This window comes from Mytilus galloprovincialis, chromosome 1 (assembly GCF_965363235.1).
Source record: "Mytilus galloprovincialis chromosome 1, xbMytGall1.hap1.1, whole genome shotgun sequence".
Taxonomy (NCBI): Eukaryota; Metazoa; Mollusca; class Bivalvia; order Mytilida; family Mytilidae; genus Mytilus; species Mytilus galloprovincialis.
Window position 1 is genome coordinate 59,909,512 of NC_134838.1, and position 21,471 is coordinate 59,930,982.

Sequence of the window (21,471 nt, forward strand, 5' to 3'; positions counted from 1 at the left end):
TGCTTAATAAAAATTGTAACGAAATACAATATTCATTTTACATATGTTTCAGCTTAGCCATGATTAAAGATATTAGAGAGGCATTAAAAGCAATTAGTCGAAGAAAAGAGTCTAGCCAAATAAAGGGAAAAAAAGTGAAAAAGCTAAGAATTAAACAGAAAAAGATTAGGTTACTTTACTCTGAAACATTACGAATACGCAAAAATGCATGCAATGGTCTATAGATCTCGGTTTAAACAAAATTCACCCTGTGTTTTGTGTTTCTGCAGTTAATAGTGGCGTTACGATGCATACCATATACCAAATTCAGACAACAATTCCATCCGAACAACTATCAAATGAAGACTGATACAACTAACCAAAAGAAAAGAGTAGAAGTGATAGCAAAGCAGTCGTGAAGGATAATTAAATAGTATGTAAATTTCCAAATGGGCTTATCAAATTTATTAGAAATCAAAATTAAACTATTGATTATTCAAAATTCTCATGGATTCGGTGGACTTTGGAATTCTTGGACAAGTTGTTTTTAAATGTAGTTTGGGTAGATTGAAAAATGATCAGCTACAATGTCATAGAAATAAATTAAATTCGAACACATGCTTAAACAAATTTCTAGCATCATTGTTTTAAAGTGACAAAAGACTTATTGTTTTAATTGATCCGTTGATGATTTATGAGAAATAGCTGTTTTATTAATTTTATACGGGATTTTGATTTTTTTTTTAATTGCTTTTTAAAAAAATTGGAATATATTCCAATATATTTGTTGTATTAATTTAAACAGATTTTAATTTTTATAAGTAGTTTGGCTTTAGATTTTAGTCTGTTTATATTATAAAAAAAACCGTTTTGTTATAATTTTTGAAATAGCTCTCGCCGCTATAAACCCTTTTGACTAGTGCGGCGTAAAACAATCACCACTCAATCAATCAATAAAAAAATATGAATTATATAATGTTTTGTTTTTCGATTTGTTACATGTATTTCATAGCACCCTACAGAAACACATAATACCTTGTAGTGAGTGCAAACATGGATGTAAACAGAAAACGTTCCTTATTAAAGCGAACAATTTCGCCAAGTTTAGAAGATGAAGTTACTTCCATCATGGAAAAAGTTGCTCGTACAGCAGGTACATTGAATAACTGATATCTCAATGTGTCATGTCTTTTAATTTCATTTGTTGTTATTAAGTGAAATTTCCAAACCTTCAAATTATCATATAGGGCAGATTACAAATCAAACAAACACAAACACTAGCCAAAACTACAATAAGCTTCGAATATGTAGTTTCATTTATGCAATTTACTGATGATTCGTTGTTATTCGTGAATTACAAACTTTTGAGGATATACAAATTTCAAAAGGCTTGTGTGTAGACCTCGGTAAAACTGTGAAATCAATTATACACTAAATGATAACCTTTCCTCAAACCACGAAAATTGATACCCACGACAAAAACAATTCACAGAATTGAATCAAGAAAAACGTTCCTTCCTTACAAACCAAACCATCAAGTAGGGGCAGAATATAAAATCATTGATTCAATGATCTCTTTTTTTAAACTGGCTTTGTTGTAAAATGGGCATTTTACAGAGAGCACTTGGACATATAGTGAAATGCTAAAATAAACAATCTTCATCAATTTAAATTCATTGTTGTCATGGATTTTAACATCAAACAATCAATAGTTGTGATTAACTGAATAATAAGGGGAATAAAGGGAGCATTTTTTTTTAAATTCAAACAATCTTTATTGTAATGGTAGTTACATTAACAAGTTAAATTTTATCGTTGTCGCATACTTAACGTTTATCTGTATTTTTCAAATATCATGGAATTGAATAGAATAAGGACAGCAAATTCAGAGAATCTGGAATATACGAGCGTGTTTTAGCGATTGGTTCTAGGACACCGTTTAAAACATACATCGGGTATGCTGATTCACAAATTCAGATAAGCATGGCAACACAAGGGTTCTACATAATTTACTGTTATTGTCAAGCTGATGAACAAATATCAAGTGCTTCTCTTTGTTTTCTCTACTACAAAATTATGACTGAAATATTTGTTGAATAAATGGACAGCCTTAACAACTAACATTTAAAAGTTTCACTTTTTTTAAACATCAAAAGGATTATTTCGACTTGTATAAAGTAATAAAAAGCCCAACTTTCCCCTTGCAATTGCAAGTATGATGCCATATTTGAATATTGAAAATTGTAGTCATTAAGTTAAACCTGTTGTTTAAAAACATCTAGTTCGTCATAATTCAATCTGGAATGCACGTACATTTTTCAAACAAATTGAGTTTTCTGTTATACACCATTTTGTAGATTATTCAATGCTTCAGTAAAATAGACAATCACAGAAACGAATTACCACGGAAGTTCACTACCGATTGCCATTTTTCTAACACGCGAGCAAGGTACCTTTTTTATATTCAGGTATATAGGTATGTTTTGTTAGAGACAAATTGGTTAATTTATCTCTGAAACTAGTAAATCAAGTTATTTTCATAGTTTTAGTTTGTAACCCGAATTGTTTTCTCTCAATCGATTTATGACTTTTGAACAGCGGAATACTACTGTTGCCTTTATTTGATTTGAAACATATAAAGTCTGAAGTTGGTACAGGACATTTTAAGAAAAAATGGTGGGTTGAACCTGGTTTTGTGGCATGTCAAACCTCTCGTTTTTATGGCAATGTTAAATATAAGAGACGAAGGCCCCCAATGAGGGTCATCAAACATAGCGAGAAAATCCCGCACCCAGGGGTCGGCTTCATCTGATGTGTACTAGTTCATGAAAATGGATGCCTTTTTTATACATTTTTATATGATGTTTTGACAGAAATTGGTTCACTAACTTCTTTTCTCTTGTTTTGGAATATTATTGTCTCTTTCATCTTGAATGATTTTATTTTTTTGTGTATTGCTCGACCAATGTATGCCTAAACAAGAATTATAGTGGACAGTAAATTAAACACATGTGCTATGATTGTCGGTCCAAAGCTTAAAATCATTGTGTAGTTCGTCGCAATTATGAAGGAGAAGAAACGCAATTACATCAATTAGACCACACTATTTCTTACTTATACTAGAACATTCATATTCGATTTTTATCAAGAGCATTCGTCTTTTTCTTTTTGTTCTTTTTGTTCTTTCTTTATTTCTTTATTTCGGTTTTGACTGAAAACAGACCCATTTATCAAGGTCAGTTCTTTTTACTTCGAAAAATTATGATGACATCGAACAAGAACCCTAGCTCTTACCGTCATCCGTAGATTGAAACATTTCGATTTATATTTATTTTTATGTTTCCTTCATCTTTTGTTCCAAATTCATATTCGTCAGTTTTGTTGTTGTAGGTTAAACCAATACATATGATTAAGGACGTTGTGTCTACACACAAATGTTTTTTAACAAATATAAAGAACCTCTTAGCAATTATACAAAACTAAGAAGATATTGTATGAATGCCAAAATTACATAACTATCTTTTAAAGTCTACACTACAAAGATGTACTATTTTGATCAATGAGCATATATATTCTGTATAAATATTTCATGCACGGTTGATTTATTTAAATAGCGTTAAAATAAATTACCTTTGCATAATACGTGTTTCAGTTCACAATGGAAGTTTGATGCTACCATGCCAACACAATAACAAAGTAGAGAAGACTGTCTAGTGTTTTGTTTTGAATTAAAAGCAGACTTATATTACGGAATGGCTATCGGCAAATTTCAAATCTGTTTGTGGTAGAAAGTTTGTTGTCATGGCAGTCTTTAAGACAATCTACTACGTAAGTACATTATTCACATGCATCCTCTCTCTCCTGTCTGAACATAACATGGCATAAGGCATATCTTGATAAACAGGCATCTTTAAAAACGTTTTCATACTTGTAAACCCGATCTCTCATTAAATAAACTGCAGAAGAACAGAACGTTTGAAATGATGCTTAATAAAGTATGGTGCAATCCCAGTTATCAACTTTAACAGAGTCCCATTCTGATTAACACTTTGAGTTATTTTTGTCTAAAATTGTTAAAAAAATCTATCTAATAATAAATACCTACGGAAATTAAATATTATAAAACATTGAAAAAAACGAAAAATAAGAAGACACACCAATCTGATAACAACAAACAAAAGCAATCCAAATATCAAATAAGAAAATTCGTTAAATTTTACAAACTATATCGGAAAAACAAAGTCATGGTCAAAACAATGAAAGACAACTCAAATGAATCGTATGATAGGTAAAGATACGTATATATACGTGGTCTTATGACATTGAAGTTTAGGCGGGAATCTCAATAATCACGTGATATATAAGAATCATGATTTCTTTCGTTTTTCATCATCTTAGAAATATTTGTTATTGATAAAATTTATTATGAATGGGTTTTATTGTTTAGAGTACTTAGTGAAAACTTTAGAAACGCATTTAACAAAATCATTTGGTTAGAAATAATTGGTCCCGTTACGTGCGTACGTCGAGTTAGGTACGTATATGTCGTTTTATTGGAAATCTCTAGTTGGTGATGTTAAACTTTAATATGATAATTTTTCCATGTAGTTCCTTACACCAATTATTTGTATACATATATTTTAGCACTGAAATGGTAACGAAGTCTTAAAATAGCAGACACACTTAATACCTTATACTAAACACACAACATGGATGAGGACACGAAATGTTCACTTTTAAAGCGAGCTTTCCCGCCAGGTTTAGAAGATGAAGTTACTTCCATCGAGACGAAAGTTGCTCGAATAGCAGGTATTTCTATTTGTTTGTGTCAAGTGAAATTAGTAAATATAACACCATGACCACTAAGTCAACCAGGAATAAAAATAAAAACCACTCACACAACCATAAACTAAACATGCCATAGAGTTTTATTTTATTTATATAATATCAACATAAATATCATTATTGTTCAATTATTTCATTTGGTAGAATTGCACATAATTTTTATTTCAAGAAACTAATCATTTAGAAAAAAACGAATTTAAATGGATGGGCATGAATATTTGTTGGAAGAGTTAATTGAGTTTTGTTTAAACTGCCCATATAAATTAAATTGTGACCAACAGAATAATTTCTTATTTGTTGCTATTCCATCAATACGAATTTTGGTTTATATCATATTAATTGTGTGATGAAGAAATTTAAAAATATCTAATATATTTGGTTTCAAAAGCGTCAGATAATGAGTGATGACATAAACAAAACATGGTTGGTGTGATCTTTTGTACCGTCCAACAATTTTGGTTATTCCAATTATCTTTTTATATCATGTATATAGTAGGTAAACATTATCGAGTTTAGAAAAACGAATAGTTAAAGAATTATAAAGATTATTAAACATTTTCAGAATTGTGTAATTTTGTTATAAAATGAATAGACTCGGGGAATACTATACTAAGTCAATACATATATAATGTCTGTTTGTGTTGGTCACCATTTTTTTCTGTATAACAGAACTATTAACAACATGTGGGAGGGTTATATATTTATGACAGCAATGTTTATCCGCTATTTTCTTCGGGAAATGCCTTAGCCAAGTCAGGAATATAGCATGCTATTTTACTTGTTTGATTGGTAACGTTTGATTTTGTGAGTGTTTATGGACTTATCGATTTGAAACCTTGAAAATGTACTTAACATGACGTTTAAAAAGAATGTGGTAATTCCTGACAGTGTCACCCAAATTGTTTTAAATATAAGATCTGTTTAAGCGGGAAATCTAGGCTTTGAGTTTTAACTCATATATTAACATTTAATTGCTCTATTAAATGCATTGATCAGAAGTTAAAATCTAGCCACACACTTCCTCAAATATAACCACAATAAAAAGAAAAAAGAAAAAACAAGAGGAAAAACCGATATGTAGCCCTTCTATCAAAAGTTCTCTTGGCTAATGAAAATGATAGCCTCAAGCATCATCAGTATAATTAAGACAAAATTTGAGTTTTTCGAACGATCAAAAGGTCGATACTTTAAACAAGAAATCAGTGAAAATCTAAACAAATTTCATATATTAGAAAAAGAAAAAAAAAGGACTAATAAACTTTGGTTTGATAATTGATAATGTTTACTGGTAGAAGTATACAAATGAGCTTCTTAAATATCAAATTATGCCTTATCGAAGTGATATCTAGTTTATTTATTTAATATTGTACAGTCATTTTGTCTTAAGTTGTAACTTAGAAAATCTTGTCAAAATCTTTTCTTTACATTTCTAGGACCGTCTGATGATTTAGATGATAACAAGAAAAGATGGCTCACTATTGGAATTTGTTTACACACTGTAATATCTCCTGTACTCAGAGAATATATTTTACCTATTCTTATAAAGCTTTATTACCGCTTGACAATAAAATGCCGGATTGAAAAACAAACTTATCCATTCCATCTTAAGACATATTTTTCAGGGATATATCTAAATTATGAGACGATAAATATGAACAAAGATATCTTTGGAAAACGTTCAAAACGTTATGATTACCGGGTAAAAAATCATGTTGATTTATCTAAGCTATTTTTTCAAACACACATGACAAAGTACCAGGCTATAGACGATTCATGCGATTCATCAGCTGTTCTTGGGATAATTATAAATATCGACGAGTTTCCTGTAGCGGTGCGTTCATATGCCGAAAAGGTAGGTATTAATTGATTATGAATATCAATACTGTATAGCGATACTCTCTGTTCAACTATAATTTAACGTGTATTATTCCTCGTTATTTTGACATCGCTATATCAATTAAATATGGATTTAAAAGAATGTTATGTTTAGTTATACAATATATGCACGAGTATTGGTAGTATCATCACACGTGTGGTGTCCTAGTAGATAACAGTTTGTTTTTGGCTGGTATTTTAGTGTTATTACTAGATTTATTTTTACTTGCGCCTTTCAAATATTTCAAGTTTAGTGTCTTTAATTGTAAAACTTTGACTGATTCATCGAGACTCATTGTTTCATATTCACGTTTTATACTTGTTAGTTGTAGTAACTTGCAAATTTTAGAAAGAATGGAAATTGTTGCAGTTTTAATTTAACTTTGAAAGAAAAAAAAACACAAAAATACTGAACTCCGAGGAAAATTCAAAAAGGAAAGTCCCAAATCAAATTGAATATATCTTTTCCCCAAAACTCATGACAAAGAAAAAAACTGTCTCATAACTTAAAAGGACGGGACAAATAAATGAATCTTTTGATGCTAATTTTGACTATCGATTTTCTAACACTTTATATAACCTTTTCAATCATGGATTGGTGATTGTTTGATGATACAATGGACATGCTCCGAAATAATTGGATTGCAAGAAAAATTTAAAAAAAGAGATATTCCAACTCACAAGTCAGAGAAAAACAGACCACGTCAAATAAAAAAATACGACGAAGGGACAAACAACGCTCATCAAAACACAACATATAAAACTGATTATAAAGCAACACGAAACCAAACACGCTAGACATATATTTAACTTTTACGGTCGTCATCATAGATGTGAAAGAGTTGTTATTTTCATGTTACGTATATACTTTATTTTGGATTTCGCAATTTACATAGAACTTTTCAAGAATTACAAAATGCCAGTCTATTTTTTGAAATTTTAAGAACAGATGCATTTAGATATATGTATTTGATATCATAATGCGAGCTCTCATTATTGCCATACTTAAGTAGTCGCATTATTTCGCACTATAAAACCTCGCAATAATTTATTAATTTACAGTATACACTATTGGTTATAAATGCAACCTTCTACCAAAATGTATCCATTAAGCATATGCTACCTTTTCAATGCAGTCAGTGTTCAAAAAACTTAACTGTTTACTCACTAAAGGTTTTAATTTTCTTAATCTTCCTCATCATATATGTTTATAAGACGAGTATTTGAATATTTATTTGACATATACCATGCTATTATATTTTCACCAATTCGTTTGATTTGTTTTTAGCTGAAAAATAACTTAAATGCTATTTTTTTTATACACTTTCAGATTCGATCCAACATCAGAAACCCATGGGCGCACTGTAACTTAAAAGAATGGGATAAAGGAAAATTTGTAACGTCCCTTACAGAAATGGGAAATTTTATTAGCAGTCTAGATCTGAAAGCATCTGTAAAACAGTCCACTTTAGAAGAGATTAAAAAATGGGAAACCAATGGTATATGAAATAAGTTTAATGACTTGAAAATGTTAAACGCTAATGAAATAATATTTCTATTATTAATTTTGATTTCTGACATATCATAAGTGAATTCAATTTATTCCAATAGCTGCAAAGTTACAGAGTCTTGAATTTACTATCGAATACAAACCCAAAATTCGCATTTCTACATTAACGCTGCATAGATATTTCTTTTAATCAATAAAAAGATTTCCTGATTTGTTGACGAAACAATCATACTTACATAATGATTTGTTTTGTTTCTGTATCGTTATTCAAAGTGGATTTCATAATGAAAAAAATCTTCCACGCCATTAACTTATGTGTAAGGTTGGATGTGATGCTTTTAATCTAAAGACAAAGTAATTTTAAGGTACAACCATATCAATATCAATGGAATATCAAATAATTTGAACCCTAAGTGGGTTATCCCTTTATAATCTTATATTAATTAAACAGAAAATCAATCTATAAATTATGAAGGCTGTGGAGACATGCGACGAGTTCTAGACAATTGTAACATATTTCCCCGATTTACGTGATTAGGGACATTCCGTTTTGATTTTCCTCAGAGTTCAGTATTTTTGTGATTTTCCTTTTTTCTATACAACTGCGCAACTAATTTTGTAAACATTTATTTGATATGTTAGAAAAGTATAGAAATATAGGAGTTTGCATTTTATTCTATTTAAATCGTAACTTTTTTTTATTAACATTTATGATATCATCCATTTACAGTTAATTGAAATAAGAGATAACGTTTCAGTGCCCAAATTGTACCGAGCACATGAATTGCTGCGATTAAGAAAATAAAGCAGCCAAAATCTTACCCTGGGTTTTTTAAGAGACTAAACAATTTGAATTTATGATTTGACATTATGACGTCTTTTCAACATAGCTAATTATATGTACAAAACTTTCACAATATATGTCAACTGATGAAGAACTCCCAAGAAAAAGTTTATTCTATGCGACGTTCACAAAAAGTCGTCTTTTAAAAAATTAACAAATGCAATATGTTACAAGCTTCCATTTAAAAAAAAACAATGTTAAGCATAGACTCATGTGAAGTTGTTGAAATATTTGAAGAATTGAAACAAAACATCCATTATACGATTTTTATGATGTTAATTTAAACATGGATGCAATATAGGTACTCCTTATCAATGGATCGTCTTGAGTGGGTCAAACCCATTTTTTTTCTATGATTTAATATGGATTCAAGATTCAATTAGTGGAATTGTATAGTGAATAAGGGTACATCTACAATATACACTGAGAATTAAATTTTTGTCTTGATCATAAATAAAACGTAGGCGCAATTTATGTACTCTCACTTAAGTATATAAAAAATGTTAGGTGCAATTTGTATACTCTCGATTAAGTATAGAATGTATACAATTTAAAAACCTTGAACACAAGCGATTATATTCTTTTCTACATTGCACCATTTCAAAAGTGGCTGAATATACACGATATATCTAGAAGTTGAAACGATATTCTAGAGCTTTTGTTTATTTGCATGATTTTCCTTTGACGTAAGATTGATGCATTCAAGGATGCTATTAATAAAAGCGTTCAAACGAGAAAATTTGAAGTCATCCCCTTTTTGTCCTCATTTCCCGAATGTGAACTACCGTATATGACTATCTCCTGGTTTGTACTCATACGAGGAACACGACGGGTCCCACGTGTTGAACAGAATCTGCTTACACTTTCGGAACACCTGGCATGATCCTAGTTTTGGATATGGTTAGTTTTGCTTAGTTTGTTGTGTTTTGTGTACTGTTGTTTGTCTTTTGATATTTGTCTTCTTTAGCCATGACCCTGTCTCTTATACTGACGCCTTCGCTAGTGTAATTTGATTTTAATATGTGTTTAAACGCTATAAAGGTAAACACGATATTAAGTTCAGAGCGGACAATGATGTTTTCGTCCTTTACACCTTGAAAATCTCAACCAATCAAATGATTATTTAGCTATCAACATGTTTACACAGTGTAATAAAATTAATTTCATTTAATATGTGCTTTTTGTGATAAATCATTTGGGTCAATATTCGCAATTGTTTCTCCATAGGCAGTTATGGTAACGTTTTCTTCTGTAGCTCAGTCTATATCGTAAACTATGTTATGTATGATGGCTCGTTTTGAAGCTTAAATGTGGTTAAATTTTGGTAACGATGTGAGATTACTTTTTCCGTAAACTAGCATACCTCGAAAATCCTTTCGTGATGGCTCCTCGTGCTAAAAAATCCCTTTTAACACAATAAGTTCTTTTAAAATTTAATACTTTGAACATATTTAAAAGCTCCATAGTTTTAACACATTTATTCTATGTTTCTCTACTTTCCAAATCACTACAAATGGTTAAGCTCAGTCATTTGTAAAAAAAAAAAGGAAACATGTCAAATATCACTACACAGAGATTTTTTGTTTACACACAATTTTTGAGGCGCATAAGGGATATTGACCAATTTGGAAGGTGGCTAGATTATTTTGGATCGAAAGGTATTCAACACTCACGTTTTCAATTTCTTCTCCATATCTTTTAATTAAAAAATATTGCAGGACAGCGCACATGTCTTAAAACTTTATTCCCTAAACACACTTTTGATTCACCATTGTTCAAATTATTTTAAAAAAAAATCAAATAGTTTAATTCTCATTTCTACAAAAGAAAAAAACACCTTTTGTCGACTACAAAGTAGCTTCCAATTATGCACTCAGAACTATCTTGATTTTTTAAAATAATTTTGAATAATTATACAACACAATATTCTATTCATAAAGACAGTATTTATGATGTTTTTTTGTTTTGGATTTTGAGGAGAACATCCTAAAAACGATATTGACTTTTTTAAAGTTGTACAAGTATTCTAGATTTTCATAAAATGGAATAACACATAGAGAAAAAAAAACAAATGATTTATTTATTAGGGGCAAATACGCTTCAAGAAATTATCAGATTGCATTAATTTGCCCAATGTTTAATTTGAAGTTGATAGACATGGACAATCGTCTTCGTTTGACATCGCTGAAAAATTAAATAAGCCTCAAGTACTAATGATATTTCCATTTTTGTTTGCAGATACACAGTTTTTAAAAGGCACATTACTTGGATTAGAATTGGTTAAAGAAATTCGTCAAGACACGAGTATCTTAGCCAAATATGCAAATATTTTGAAATTCAACCTAGAGAATGAATCAGAAAAGAGATCTGCAGCTGACAAAGTTATACAAGATGAACTAATAACCCTGAACGAAAGAATCAAAAACATTATCCAACGTCAAGAAGAAATAATCCCAAAACATATAAGAGGTATGAGATACACGAAAACATATATAAACGAAAATAACACTTTGTGTGCGTAATTACAGCATTATAAGACTGAATCATAAAATACGTTTACGACAACTGTGGTAAATTGAACATCAAACTCCCCCACAAGCAACAGCCTTTTTTCGGTCACAGATTTAATAGTCCAGTCAATCTAGCAAAATTTGACCATAACCTTGAGGTAGTTGCAACAGAAGATTTTCAAGTTTTAATCTTTAGCATTATACCCCAAATATACACAGAAACAAGTCTCATTAAATCTAACTTGAGGAAAAGTTAAAATCATGATTTTAAAATTCCTATGGAGATGTGCATAGATATGAAAAAAAGACAGAAATATCAATAAAAATTGATTCAAAATAATAACTTTACTGCTTCTGTTCAACAGAATGTATTGATTCTTGATGTTTTATCCGTCTTTAGAGTATAACAAACAACTCTGAAGGAAGGTGTTTTCATATCTTTAATCAAGCTACAACCTAGTTTTCATAATTCAGTAGTTGACCATTTATTAAACTTTTCAGCATGTCATGGTAAAGAATATCAAATTGAAAAAAAATAATTGAGCATATTTTCTTATTTTTGTGGTTGAAAGTTTCTTTAAACAAGGGGTAGATGGTGATCAAATATAATTTTCCTATATAAACAACACCAAATATTCACATTATTTTTTCAAAATGGAAAGAAAGCCATAAATTTGCAATTTCTTTAATGAAAAATGTGCCAAAAAAATAAAAATACCCATAACACATTGGTTTTGTACATTTCATGAGTAGAGGATTATATAATATAGTCAAATACGAACTTATAACCCCATCAAAGTATAATATTTTACATGAATATTAAAAAAAATCAACCAAAAACCTACAAAAAAGACTCATTTTTGCAGAGTTATCTCTCTTTCCAATGTTAATTTCCATACGAAATTATAAATGCAAAATTTGAGTTTTCCTCAAGGTAGATTTTATGGGACTTTTTTCTGTGTATATTTGGGGCTTAATGCTATAGATTAGAATTAAAACATTTTCTGTTGCAATTAGTTTGACTGGACTATAATGTAGGAATTATATATCGTTGGTGTAAAATACATATAATATCAGAGAATCAAAAGCTTTAGTCTTTCAATCATAAAGAGCATACTTCAACAGCCATGAAAATAACGTTAGAAACAAAAATGAATGTTTTTGCGAACAATACGATAATCTGAAAAAAACATCTTCATGGATAAAAAAAACAAAAAACCCGAAAAACAGTTCAATGTTGATTGAAGGAGGTGTAACTATTAACATGATTTTATAAATAAGAAATGTAGTACCATAATCATTATTTACGCTTGTACTAAAATCTCTTGAAACTGTGTAAACTTTAGTCACAGTTCAATAGAAATGTATACCAATATGTCTCTTTATGGGCCTACCGCCAATTCACAGATACAAACTTTGACACTTTATTCAGTGTTCTAATTTGTGTATCGCTATTGTTTTAGATTATCATGAAGATGAAATTCAAGGTTGGGAAAAAGATGATGAGACATTTGTTGAAACTAGAGCAACAGAGCATGTAATGACGTGGATTTCTAAGTATAATATAGCTGTTGTCACGGGCTGTTCTGGGGCCGGAAAATCATTTCTCATTCATCATGTTGCCTTAGAGTTACATCGGAAAAACAAATATGATATCATACCCCTATCATTTGTAACGGCACCATCGGATATTATGAAGTATAACAGTAAAAACAGAAACCAGGTTTTTGTAATTGATGATATATGTGGAAGGGAAACAATAAATGTGCAGTTAGTTAATACATGGAAGCAACTAACAGAAAAGTTAAACGATATATTTAAATCAAATTGCACCGATTCAAAACTTTTAATTTCCTGTAGGCTGCAGGTGTGTAATGATTCACAGTTCAAAGGGTTGACGCAGTTTACTGAAAATGTGTTTGATATTGTATCTGCACCACTGTGTCTTCTCCCAGAAGAAAGAATGTTAATGATAAAGAAATATTTAGAAACCGACAACATTGATCATGTAATAAATGATCTATTACATTTTGACTTCTTTCCGCTACTATGCAAAATGTCGAAAAACGTATCGAAAGAGAAATTGAGTCTTTTTTTTAGATCACCGATTGATACGATAAAAAAACAAATCAAATTTATAATAGATTCGCAGAACAATTCACAATTATGTGCCTTAGTTTTATGTATTTTGTTTGAGGAAGGATTTAATGAGGATTGGCTTAAGTGTAGTTTACATTTAACTCCAGAATATATAATTGATAAAGTACAAGGAATAACACGACACTGCGGCATTGATTTAAAGAGTGATTTCGCAAAACGATCATTAGAAAATGGGTTCGCAACATTAGAAGGGACGTTTGTGACAAAAACTGAAGGAAAATACCATATTAATTGGAGAATACATGATATTGCAGCCATAGAGTACGGACACTATCTCATGGAATGTTTTATAAAATATGCTAATGAAGGGTTAATCGGTGAACTATACATATTTAAATCGATTGAAACTAATCTCACCGATGACTTTGTTGTTTTACCGGAAGAAATGGAAGAAAGATATTTTGAAAGACTACTAGACGACTTGAAGCAATGGGATATCTATAGTACACTGCATAACAACCAGTTAGTCCATAAGTCATTTAGAACTAAACTTATTAGATATCTACAACACAATGAAAAGGATTTGAAAAAAGTATTCAATCAAATGGACAAGGATGGGATAAAGCTGTTAACTTGGGAAAGTCATTATTTTATGGGTTATGCTTTTGATGATGATCATGAACGAGTTAATGTTACATTTCCATTAATAGAAGCTGCTATAGAAGGGTATGCAGATATAGTGGAATTTCTAATTAAAATGAACTGTGATGTTAATAAAAAAGACAGTTTTCATAGAACAGCATTATATAAAGCATGTGAAGGTGGTTATCAAGATGCTGTAGAAATTTTGTTAAACCATAACGCTGACGCTTCCTTGTGTCATGAAGATGGATCATCTCCATTACATATGGCATGTAAAGCAGGAAATACTAATATAGTAAAGTTGATTTTAGAAAAACATGACAATGTAAACCGTGTTTCCCACTTCAGTGACACTCCGTTGAAACTGGCATGCAAAGGAGGGTATATTGATATAGTAAAAATACTACTTGGGAAAAAAGCGCAGGTTTTTGGTATACGAGGCAGCAAGTCACCTCTATTTTTGGCTTGTAATATTGGAAATGAGGCCATAGTGAAAATGTTACTTGCCACCCACACAGATCCTTTATATTTAGATGGCATTGAGTATTATTGGGATGGACATGCATATGAACGAGCGTGTTTACCTTTAGATGTTGTCTGTCAAAAGAATCATATCAATATAATTCAGTTATTATTTCAGAAATATAAGTTTTCTTCTTATTTCAAATGCTCTGCTCTATACACGGCTTCATATAATGGATCCATAGATATTGTCAAATTACTTATGGAAACCACAGATTTTATTTTATTTGAAAAGCTAGATTTTTCATTGGATAAAGCTATGTTTTACGCATGTGAAGGAGGAAATCTAGAGGTAGTCCAATACTTTCTGAAACAAGGTTTCAATATATTTAAGTGTAACGATGCTGGTCAATCATTGCTTCATGCAACCTGTGAATTTTCTAATGAAAACGAAGGTAGTACATCTGTGCTTAATCTGTTGATTACAAAACAGCTACCTATCTCTAAACCAGATAAAAAAGGATTGGCTCCATTACATTTAGCTTGTAAATATAGTTTGCATTCGATATGTAAAATACTTATAAGTCACAACGCTAATATAAATATGCAAGACAATGAAAACATGTCACCTTTACATTATGCATGTGAAGCTAACAACTTTGATATTGTTGGAATATTACTTAGAAATAAAGCAAACATTCAGTTGACTGATAACGCAGGTAGAACCCCACTTCATGTTATTTGTGAAAGATGTAAAAGTTTGTGGTCCCTACGACCATCGGAGTATCCTGATATTCATCTTAGTAGAAGCAATACTGAAAGCAAGTCAATAGTCAAATCATTGATTGATTTCGATGCAGAAGTGAATGCACGTGACAAATTCGGGGAGTCTCCTTTACATAAAACCTGCAAGTATGAAGATTATGAACTTGTAAAAATGCTTCTTTCCTTAAAACTATCAGACATCAATTTACAAAATATATGGGGTCAGACTCCATTGCATTTAGCGTGTGATTACGGATATGAAAACATAGTTCAGTTATTATTGGCAGAAAAGCTGAGTGTTTTAAAAAAAGATGACCAAGGAAAATCTCCTCTCGATGTTTCTTCAGAAATTTTGAAACGAATTAAAGATAATCTAGCCTATTACATATGGTTGGATAATTGTGATCACTGTGATGCTTTACATGACGAAAGTCTGGAATCTTCTTCATTCAATACCTATTCAAACATTGTTAATCTTTTGACTGAGGACAATGCAGATATATCTAAGTCATGAAGAGAGCTAAACTGTACTGCATTTAATTTATATTTGAAAGGGGTAGATACAAAAATATAAAACGAGAAGAACGTTTATTACAACATAGTTGTCTAAATAAAATAGATGACGAAGAACATTTATTATTAACATGTACAAAAAATAAAGATTTGAGATTTGAATTTTTACAGTAAGTTAGAAGTATCTATTCAGATATAGATAATATGAATGATTTGGATAAATTGGTTTTATGTCTTTCGTGTCAGTCAATTATGCAGTATGCTGCTTCATTTGATGAAAAGTCATGGTCATTGAGGAGGGTGGACTCAACATCTGCATGATAGATACATAAATTATATGTATATAATGATTTGTTCTTTTGTTTTTATGATGTATTGTAAACGTTATACTGATTCATTACAATAATTTATGATAGGTTGCACATTCCTCTTTTAGTGTTTTCATGCTATAAAACTAACACACAGAACGTTACACAGTAGCTATAAGCGTTTGGTCATTCATAAATTACGTATCATAAACGGATCAAATTGTCCCCGAAATATAGAAACAAAACCAGAATAATCGTATCATGTGTGTACGTGAATGAAGACGTAGTAAGCAATGTACTATCATTATCACCACGAAATTCAAATGAATTCAGTGAACGTATGTTGGTGTAAAAAGGATTGAAATGTTACATCGGCGAAGATTTTTTCTTTCAGGACAGAGATTACAACTAAAAAAATATGAACAAAATGTTTCATCAAAGTCCCCCTCCCATCAAAACAAAATGGTAGATCGCTTAATCCATAACCAACTGATAGAGGAGACAGTTGAATTAAATCATAGATGTAATACCATGATTAAATATTTCGACGTGAAAACTGGTAAGATTTTAAAGTTAAAAATTTTACTATTGCACAAAATTATAAAATCAATGAATTTTACATGCACATGTATAAAAGCTAAAAATGCTATAGGATAATCAAAAACACAATCATGTACGTGAATACAACGATGGAAGGTTATAACAACCTTGACCGGCTACGTCAATACTGATCAGCCCATTCAATTTTATAGTATGCGTGTTCTATTTTCGCAGGTGTGAGGTCGAAGGTTAGACTTGACCAATGCGAGTTAATCTCATAATGTTTGTTTGACTGATTAGGTCGCACTACCTTTCGGTAAGCAGCTTATCCGCAGTTAAATGGTTCTGATCGGATGACAGTAAGCGAACAATTCTCTTTCTCCTTGTCAGTAACTAAGGAAGCCGACATTTTGAATTACGCAATGTAATGACATGTAATTTCTACAATAATAAGCAAAATAACTCATCCTACGCGTCGACAGGGAAACTCAATTTGCGACAGTAAAACTACCGATGGACGTCCGCAAAGTTTTAAATACTATACAGTTACTCTAAAAAATAAAAAAACGTTTACGACAACTGTGGTATATCAAACTACGAACTTCCCTACACACAATAGTCTTTTTCGGTCACAGATCAAATGTATGAAATTATTTATCACTGCTGTAAACTACATATAACATTAGAAAATTAAAAGTTTTAGTCTTTCAATCATAAATGGCATACTACAAGAACCATGAAAATAACGTTAGAAAAAAATGAATGTTTTTCCGACCAATACGAAAATCTGGAAAAAACATCTTCAGGGATATTTGATTCCGAATGTTAAGAAAGCCATAGTAATTAGTCTTGGAGAATCCAAACCAAAAGAGTCTGAACAAAAAGGTAAACAAAATGAAATCAAAAAATTGAGAGAGGTGTTACTATTTACATGATTTCATAAATAAGAAATGTAGTACAATAATTATTATTCAAACTACGCTTGTACTAAAATTTCTGGATACAGTGTAAACTTTAGTCACAGTTTAAGAGAAATGTATACCACTATGTCTCTATATGGAGCTATTGCCAATTCACAGATACAGACTTTGACACTTAATTCAGTGTTCTAATTTGTTAACTTCTAGATTTGCATGAAGATGAAATTCGAGGTTGGGAAAAAGATGATGAGACATTTGTTGAAACTAGAGCAACAGAGCATGTAATGTCATGGATTTCAAATCGTAATATAGCTGTTGTAATGGGTAGTTTCGGGACAGGGAAATCGTTTCTCATTCACCATGTTGCTTTAGAGTTGCATCGGCGAAAAAAGTATGATATCATATCCCTATCATTTTTAACGGCACCATCGGATATTATGAACTATAACAGTAAAAATAGAAACCAGGTTTTTGTAATTGATGATATATGTGGGAAAGGTACAATGGATGTTCAGTTAGTAAATACATGGAAAGATCTAACAGAAAATATTAACGATATATTCAAATTGGATTGCACCGCAACAAAACTTCTGATTTCCTGTAGGCTACAGGTGTTTAATCACCGACTGTTCAAAGGCTTAACGCGGTTTACTGCAAATGTTTTTGATATTGTATTTGAACCACTTTGTCTACTTCCAGATGAGAGATTAATGATGATAGAGAAATATTTAGAAACCGATAAAATTGATCTCGTGATAAATGATCTATGTCATTTTGACTTCTTTCCACTTCTGTGCAAAATGTCGAAAAATATATCTTATGAGGAATTGCCATTGTTCTTTAAAAATCTTCAAAAGATACAATTAAACAACGTATTAAACAAATCCTAGATTCGGAAAACAAATACCAAGCATGTGCCTTAATATTTTCCATTTTGTTTGAGGACGGATTTAAGGAGAATTGGATAAAAAATGTAGTTTAAAAGCAGCTCCAGAAATGATAACTGTTAAATGAATGGAAATGACCCGACATTATGATATTGACTCAAAGAGTGATTCCGCCAGACGATCCTTGCAAAATGGGTTCGCTACGTTAAAAGGTACTTTTCAAAATAAAAATGGAACCAAGTACGTCATTCATGATAAAATATATAATATGACATTTATTGCGTGTAGACAATATTGTGAGGAATGCTTTGTTAAATATATGCGAATGAAGTGTCAATCGCTGATCTATATCTTTTTAGATCGATTGAAACTGATTCCACCGTTGAATTTATTCTACTTCCAGAAGAAATGGAGGAAAGGTATTTTGAACGACTAGTAGACAATTTGAAACAATGTGATATCTACTTCAGTCTCAGAGTCTACAGTACTTTGCATAACAATCAATTAGTCCGTGATTCATTCCGAAAAAAGCTTATCAGGTATCTTCAACACAATGCAGAAAATTTGAAAACAATATTCTATTAAATCGACATTAATGGGATAAAGTTTTTTTACTGGGGAATATCATTCGTCCGTTGATTATGATGTTGATGATACAGAAGTAAATGTGACATTTCCGTTGATAGAACTGAAGCAACTGTCGAGGGTATGCGGATATTGTTTAAGTTCTTCTTTTAAAAACTGAACTGTATGTAAAAAAAATAGACAGCTTTCACAGATCAGCATTATATAAAGCTTATAAAGGTTGATACCATGATGTTGTTGAAATTTTTATGAACCATAATGCTGACGTTTCATTTTGTCATGAAGATGGATACTCCCCATTACATATGACATGTAAAGCAGAAAATAACAAAAAACAGTTAAATTGATATTAGACAAAAATGCAGATATTAACAGTGTTTCTCGCTTCGGTGACACTCCATTGAGTCTAGCTTGCGAGGGAGGGTATGCTGATATAATACAAGAACTACTGCAAAACAAAGTTGTTTTTTTAACTTGTTTCGTTGATTGATAGCTTTTGATTTTAGAAAATAAACCATACCATATATATAGCCTGCTTTAAAGGCCCCGACAAGAAAAACATGAAAAAATCAATTGAGAAAACTAACAGCCGAATGTAAAACAAAACAATTTACGAAAAATAAATATGACAGATACGAACCAAAGACAACCACCGAACTACTGGCTTCCGACTTTGAAAAAGCACATATCGAGAATCTGGCTGGGTTAAACTAGTTTGCTAGTCCTGTGTTAAAAAACAAGGGCTCTGGTTATATACACTATTTAAAAGTCCTACCAAATGGCTTCTTATGGTACGAAGTAGTTAAATGTTCATAACTACGAAATGGCAAAATAATGGTACGAAATGGCAAAAGCATGGTACGAAATGGCAAAATAATGGTACGAAATAGCAAAATCATGGTACGAAATGGCAAAATCATATGGTACAAAATGGCAAAATCATGGTACGAAATGGTAATTTTGGATACGAAATGGTATTGGAACAAAATGGCTGGATACCTTCGGCCACACTGCCGTATTGGCCACATTAGTTTCGTTCATAGTCGTTTCCGTCAAACTGCCAGTTCGGCCATACTTGTTTGTGTATGGACGTTTCAGTCATGTTTTTTTTTGGATTGTTTTACAGAGAGGAATAGACTATAATAGTTTAACAATCAGAAACAACAAGACACATTATGACAATTAGTTTACAGATATAGGAAGATGTGGTATGAGTGCCGGCAATGTGACGACTCTCCATCCAATTCACAAATTATAAAAGTAAAACATTCAAGGATTTGTATAGTAAGATACTAATCATTGATCAAACCAATTAATGACAAAATGAAAAAATGTGCCCGAATTGACTGAAGCCGAACTGGTGGTGTGGCCTAACTGGTAGTCCGATCGAAACCGTCTCGAAAGTCTGAATAAAAATATACAATAATACACGAACAAGATTATATGAAATCGCATTGACAACTATTTCGGCACAACAAATTACCTTTGATACATGTACAAGCTTATATATGTGGAATTTTGATCATACTGTAATTCAAAGTGGGAGCAATAGTTATTAGTTAACAATCATTATTTGGGGAGGGAGGGAGGGGTTCAAGATTCAAAAGATTCAAAATTTTATTTAGAGTCGATATTCAATAAACTACATAAGACACAAGCTCTAGTGAGCTATTCAAATCGACTTAATAGCAAAATACAATACGCATATATACAAAAGTCATGAAAACAACACAATGTTAAACATATAATGCATAGTAAGATACCATAAATGACATATATAAGTTAAAAGCATAGTACACTTAAAACATCTAGCACAAGTTGATAATAAGATTGCACAAATCAAATAGTCAGACAAAAATAAAAACATGCATAAACACTATATGCATGCACTGCACTGGCACGAGCTGTTAATTGGAACCCATGGTTGTACCAATTTTTTTTTTATTATTAAAGATGTTTCCATTCTACAGTGGTTCGGACAGCTCATCAGATTTGTGCATGCAGCATTATAGCGAAACGATCTTAAACCATACTTAGTAGTTCGGACTCTTGGGAATACTGCTGTTTCCTGTGATCTTAAATCATATTTGTTAATTTTAATATCAATAAAATCATGAAGGTAGCTCAGACTTTCTTTGTGAATTATTTAAAATGTTTCTATTGCAATTGTTTTTATTCTTCTTATT

At 31.1% G+C, this 21,471-nt stretch overlaps 1 long non-coding RNA gene across 1 annotated transcript; it reads left to right on the plus strand.

Moving 5' to 3' along the window:
• Positions 1-998: 998 nt before the first annotated feature.
• On the plus strand, positions 999-16,373 carry LOC143080197 (uncharacterized). Its single transcript, XR_012979655.1, has 7 exons — positions 999-1,132; positions 3,632-3,807; positions 4,624-4,788; positions 6,258-6,676; positions 8,030-8,198; positions 11,292-11,522; positions 13,027-16,373. It is a non-coding gene; the product is annotated as an uncharacterized LOC143080197 (long non-coding RNA).
• Positions 16,374-21,471: the final 5,098 nt, after the last annotated feature.